This window comes from Trichechus manatus, unplaced genomic scaffold (assembly GCF_000243295.1).
Source record: "Trichechus manatus latirostris isolate Lorelei unplaced genomic scaffold, TriManLat1.0 scaffold00123, whole genome shotgun sequence".
In the NCBI taxonomy this organism is placed as follows: domain Eukaryota; kingdom Metazoa; phylum Chordata; class Mammalia; order Sirenia; family Trichechidae; genus Trichechus; species Trichechus manatus.
The window spans coordinates 1,850,928-1,857,536 of record NW_004444059.1 but is presented as its reverse complement, the minus strand read 5'-3'; the positions used below and the strand labels follow the sequence as shown (position 1 = coordinate 1,857,536).

Genomic DNA, 6,609 nt, shown 5'->3' with positions numbered 1-6,609 from the left:
GAAAATCCAACACCTTTACAACAAACAGACAAATAATCCAATTAAAAAATGGGCAAAGGAAATGAATAGACTCTTCACCAAAGAAGACATTCAATCAGCTAACAGACACATGAGGAAATGCTCGAGATCACTAGCCATTAGAGAAATGCAAATTCAAACCACAATGAGATACCATCTCACCCCAGCATGACTGGCATGAGTCAAAAAAACAGAAAATAACAAATGTTGGAGAGGCTGCGGGGAGATTGGAACGCTTATGCACCGCTGGTGGGAATGCAAAATGATACAACCATTTTGGAAAATGATATGGCACCTCCTTAGAAAGCTAGAACCATACAATTCAGCAATCCCACTCCTAGGAATATATCTTAAGAGAAATGAGAGCCATCACACAAACAGACATATGCACACCTATGTTTATTGCAGCATTGTTCACAAAAGCAAAAAGATGGAAACAACCTAGATGCTCATCTACAGATGAATGGATAAACAAACTATGGTACATACACACGGTGGAATACTACGCAATGATAAAGAACAACGATGAATCTGTGAAGCATCTCACAAAATGGATGAATCTGGAGGGTATTATGCTGAGTGAAATAAGTCAATCACAAAAGGACAAATATTGTATTGGATGACTACTATAAAAACTCATGAAAAGGTTTACACACAAAAAGAAACAATCTTTGATGGGTACGAGCAAGGGGAGTGGTGGGGATTGAAAAACACTAAATAGACAATAGATAAGTAGTAAATTTGGTGAAGGGTTAAGACAGTACACAATAACAATACTGGGTTTGCCAGCACAACTTTTTCAGGGCAAGGTCATGGAAGCTCCTTGGACAGATCTAAACTCCATGAGGGACCAAATTACTGAGTTGAGGGCTGTAGGGACCATGGTTTCTGGGAACATCTAGCTCAATTGGCATAACAATTTATAAAGAAATGTTCTACATTCTACCTTGGTGAGTAGCATCTGGGGTCTTAAAAGCCTGTGAGCGGCCATCTAAGATACTGCACTGGTCTCACCCCTTTAGGAGCAAGATAAAATGAAGAAAACTAAAGACACAAGGAAAAGATTAGTCCAAAGGACTAATGAACCACAACTACCACAGCCTCCACCAGAGTCCAGTACAAGCAGATGGTGCCCGGCTACCACCACTGACTGCTCTGACAGGGATCACAATAGAGGGTCCCAGACAGAGCTGGAGAAAAACGTAGAACAAAATTCTAACTCACAAAAAAGACCAGACTTACTGGCCTAACAGAGAGTGGAGAAAACCTGAGAGTATGACCCCTGGACACCCTTTTAGCTCAGTAATGAAGACACTCCTGAGGTTCACCCTTTAGCCAAAGATTAGACAGGCCTATAAAAACAAAACGAGACTAAAAGAACACACCAGCCCAGGGGCAAGAACTAGAAGGCAGGAAGGGACAAGAAAGCTGTTAACAGGGAACCCAAGGTCGAGAAGGGAGAGCGTTGACATGTCATGGGGTTGTTAACCAATGCCATAAAACAGTATGTGTACTAACTGTTTATGAGAAGCTAGTTTGTTCTGTAAACCTTCACTTAAAATACAATAAAAAAAAATAAGTAAAAAGAAAGGAAAGAGATAAGCTTTGTTGGTGGCAGAAAATAAAATTTTTCTAGCCAAAGTATTAGATTTAAACAAATAAAAAAAAAAAAAAAGAAAGAAAAAGAAAATATAACTTTCATAGGCGTAGATTTTTCTTTTGCTCCCATCTTAGGACACAGTACTTCCATTCACCCAATTGCTCACCACAGAAACTGGCCATCAGTCTTGATACCTTTCATCCTCTATCCTTAACCCCCCGCCCCCCATTATTCTTGTCCAGTCTGTCACCAAGTCCTATCAGTCCTTCTTTCAACATTTATTTAAAACTCATCTGCTTCTACGTCCAAGACAATTATGTTATTCCAAATGACTACCCTGCTAATAACCTCACAATGATTTTTATACCTCTTTTAAAAAATAAACTCAAATTTCCTAATATGCTATAAGTCTGTACACATGCTAACCCAGACCGAGCTCTTTAGTCCCACATCGAATCACATCTCCCCTCACTCACTGAGTACACTGTGGTTCTTTAATTTCCTGATTGCCACCTCATGGCCTTTTCCCATGCTGTTCCCTCTGCCTAGAATGCTCTTCCCCACACTCTTAACCTAGGTGTCTCCCAATGTTAACAAAAACAACCTGAAAATCTTTAAATGCCACCTAGTCAGAAAGGCTTTTCTGATCCCCCATTATATACTCTCATAGCTTGCTGTCCTTTCTCACAAGGTATTTATCATACTTCATAATTACATTTAGTTGTGTGACTGTATGATACATAACTCTCCTCCACTAAGCTGACAGCTTCATGAAGGTGGGAATAGCGTAGACTCTAGCATCTAGCACAGTGCCTAGTGTTATATTCTATTAAGACCAGTGCAAATTTATATGCTCTCCATTATACATTACAGGTATGTATTAATGCTACAGCTTTTTCAGATAATACTTCAATATGAAATGGAAAAAATTCCCCTTAGTTGCCAGAACAGCTTTGCTGCACAAAGAATGTTCAAAATTTTTATAAAAGAAAAATCAAATTGGTTTCAAAGAACATTTGTAGCCTGGCCTTTCTCCCCACTGAAGTTAAGTATCTCTGTGATATAAAGGAGTCTTACAGAAGCAGACTAGATTTCCAGTGTGATCTTATGGTTGTGTGTCAGCTTGGCTGGGCCGTGATTCTCAGTGGTTTGGCAGTTATGATGTAGTTTCGCCGTCATATGATGATGTGATCACCTCCATGATGAGATTTGATATAATGGGATCACCTCCATGATGGGATCTGCTGTGAATAGCCAGTTAGTTGAAAGGGAGTTTCCTTGGGGGTGTGGCCTGCATCCAATATAAACAGACTTTCTGGCAAGGCTTGTGGGCTTTTGCTCACTCTGGATCCTGCAGCTGGCTGCTGTTCATCTGACCTCCGGTTCTTGGGACTTGAGCTAGCAACTTACCTGCCATTTTACTTGCCGACATTAGGATTTGTTGGTCCCTGTGAGCCAGAGCCCTGCTGTCTCACCTGCTGATCTTGGGTTGGCCAGCCTCTGTGGCTCATGAATAGGGAGAAGCCTCCAGCCTGACCCATGGACTTGGGATGTTCCATCCTCTCCAACCACGTAAGTAATTTCCTTGATATAAATCTCTCTATAGATATACATATATATTTATACTCTTTACTGGTTTTGCTTCTCTAGAGAACCCAGCCTAAGACATCTAGTATAGTGTTCAACTGAATTGTTGATTCAGTCCAGTCATTCATGAGGATATAAAATCAAAACTAGAAAGAAAGATACTTAGAATACCATGTCATTAGAGGATTTCCAGTTTCATCACATTTACTCAGAGATTATCTAAATGTCCCAAGTAGATGATTCCTTATTTTATCCAAATTCTAGTTATTAAACATTTTTAATGTCTTGTTCTTTGAATAGATACCTAAGAAGTTCAGGATAGAAGAATTGCAAAAAAGTACATTTCTCAAATTTTACTTATGTGGTTCAACTTCAAGGAAAGACATCAAATCTGGAAAGCAAAACTGTCCTTGAGTTAAGGGGCAGAAGTTATGACCTTCCCTAGTTCCTGCAAATATTTATTTTACCTGATAAGTGAAAGTGAAAAGTAGTCAATGTTGTTAGATCAGATTCCCAACATTGCTATTTATCTTATCTTTCATGCCAACCCCACCCCATTGCTGTCAATTCCAACTCATAGCAACCCTGTAGGGTCATGCCAATCCAGTACTGACAAATCTACTCTGAAATCTAGGCATTGTAGCAGATAGCCTTACACTGCATTTACCCTTGGGGTGAGCAAGTAGGACGTAGCTAGTTATTAAAGTTTTAAAAGCCAAATTATCTTGTTTCTAAGGAACTGATTTAAATCCACACAAAATCTACCTTAGATAAATGAACATAGCTTTGACAATGAAATCAATCTAATGTTATCTTTATATTAAATTCTCTTAAACAATTTCCTCAACAATGCCATCCTAATCATATACCAATAGTCAAACGACTTAGTCTATAGCATGGTTTCTCACAGAAATTAGCTTCTATAAAAACAATCTCTTTCAGTCTGAGGTACATGTTAGAATAGAAACTGCCCATAATAGCAGAATCATACTTCTTTGACTATTTCTTATTGCTGGTACTAATATTTTATCGCTTGCATTCCTTTTCTCTATTCAGACATAACATTAGAAATAATATCTAGGAAAAACTAGAAAAGTTATAATAAATGATTGTATGTCGAGGATTTTTCCCTTTGCCAAGAATGCTTGTTAATATAAAAATTAAATCAACCATTTGATCAGGTATAAAGGACTTCATAAAACCAGAATATGCTACTTTGTTTACCGACTTTCTGACTCTGTTCTTAGAAGACATAGACCCTATAGTCATCTTAAACGTAAATTCCCACACAAATTTTAGTTCATATTTTCCAAAACAGTGGTTAGTTTCTTCAGAAAACTATAGCACATATAATATTAATATAGTGAACTCTTTATGCCATTGTTATGAATTGAATTGTGTCCCCCCAAAATATATGTTGTAAATCCTAACCTCTGAACCTATGATTATAATCCCATTTGGGAATGAGTTGTCTTTATTATGTTAATGAGACAGGATTAGTGTAGGCTGTGTTTTAAGTCAGTCTCCTTTGAGATAAAAAAAGTGATTAAACAAGCAAACAGAAAGAGGGGAAGAAAGATGCCAAGCCACATGAAGATCACCCAGGAGCAGAAGCTAAAAGAGGCAAGGACCTTCCTCCAGAGCCAACAGAAACAGAAAGCCTTCCCCTAGAGCTGGCACCCTGAATTTGGACTTCTAGCCTGCTAAACTGTGAGAAAATAAATTTCTGTTTGTTAAAGCCACCCATTTGTGGTTTTTTTTTTTGTTATAGCAGCATTAGATAACTGAGACAGCTATATATTTTAATATATGATATTTACTAACCCTATCATGAATTGTAAATGTAGTAAATTCCAAAAAGTCTACATTGTATAATAGATAATGGACCACCTCCAGAGGTATTTTTTTCTTCTTCTGAAAATTATTTTCACTTCATTAAAGTGACTGGTATATTAAAAATAATAGTTTCAATAACCCCTAACGCATACTATATGACTGAGTAAAGAAAACTCAAGAGTTTAGCCATCAAAACTACATTTCTCAGAACTAAAATGTTGCTGATGTACTTTCTAGGAGTACAAATGTAAATACTGTCAAGAAAAAAAATCCAAAATCATTATCTAAATATAAATCTGAACAACAGGAAGATCTTGAACGACAACATAAATGACAATCCTTTCTAGAAGACACGCCTAAGTTTCTTTAGTTGGTCAAAAACAAGACCTCTTAGTCAGCTGACCATGTAGTGTATCATCAGTTCAAATATTTTTAAACAGCTTTATCAAACACTCTTAGTTTTGCTATTGCTTGGGAATTTAATTAATTAAACCATCACCGGATGCTCTCTGTAAGAAATCCGCTGGAGATCCACCCATCCACCACCCCATTCTGATTAATAATTTGAGAACAGCTCTACTTTTAGGTAATTGATTCCAGTCCTCCAAAATCTAAAGCCATGCTTATGTTCTATTCAGTTTCTCAATTTATTCTAGTAAATTTGCTCTAAAAATACTCTATGATTAAAATGGTGAAATTAAGAAGACAAGATAAGACACAACTTTTTTTCTTTTTCATTTGATGTTGGTATAGCCTTAGCAACTCAGAGTCGCTGCAGTCATGTGATAGTCTTTGATTAGTCTGAGTTTTTGTGTTTCTTTTTCAAGATAAAGAAAGCTTTATTGGTATAACATTGAGAACGTGCTTCTAAATATTTATATTTTCTCCTAAGGCAAATTAGGCCACCTCTTCACTGTATTCAGTGATTAACCAGAAGATATAAATAACTAAACACTTGCTACCTTCATTTTTGCAGTGTTTCCCTTTCCTATTATTCACTGTCCTAATTTAATGCTTAAGGTTAAAATTATGTGCAAAAGAAAATTGAAGTCAAGATCTGGGTAAATAATTTCAATGTCTGACATCATAGTCAATTGATCTTTTTTAAAATGAGCAAAGCTTTTTTAATTTGTAATGAATGAACAACGTAATAAAAAGAAGAAAGTAAGCATTCTTTTAACACTGTAAACATTCATGTAAAAACAACTTTACCTTAATTATCCTTCCAGTCCTGGGCAGTCTTTCCTGAATTGTTTGAAATGGCAGACTCATGTAACAGAGTTGACTTATATGAACTTTTGGGAACCTAGATAATGATTTAAAGACCAGTGGGAGTGAACGAAACAAGCCAATCAATTCTACCACCTTGCCCCAACACCTCCCTCTGTCCAACTTGCGTCAGCTCTTTTAAAAAAAAGAAGCTAAATCAGTTTACTGTTGTATATTTGGATTAAACATGGGTTACACCAATTTCTATTTGCTTTTTGGAATCTTGGCTTTTACAGTAAAATACTTGCTGAAAGTTTTACCTTGATTGGTGTCATTCTGTATCAAGATTCTATAGGTTG

At 36.7% G+C, this 6,609-nt stretch overlaps 1 protein-coding gene across 1 annotated transcript in view; it reads right to left on the bottom strand.

The window, feature by feature from the left end:
- SLC38A4 (solute carrier family 38 member 4) overlaps positions 1 to 6,397 on the bottom strand; it is a 53,239-nt gene extending 46,842 nt beyond the window's left edge. The window contains exon 1 of the mRNA XM_004384554.1: positions 6,254 to 6,397. The gene's annotated coding sequence lies outside the window, so the exon portion shown is untranslated. The remainder of the gene's footprint in view (positions 1 to 6,253) is intronic.
- Between the last annotated feature and the right edge of the window lie 212 nt (positions 6,398 to 6,609).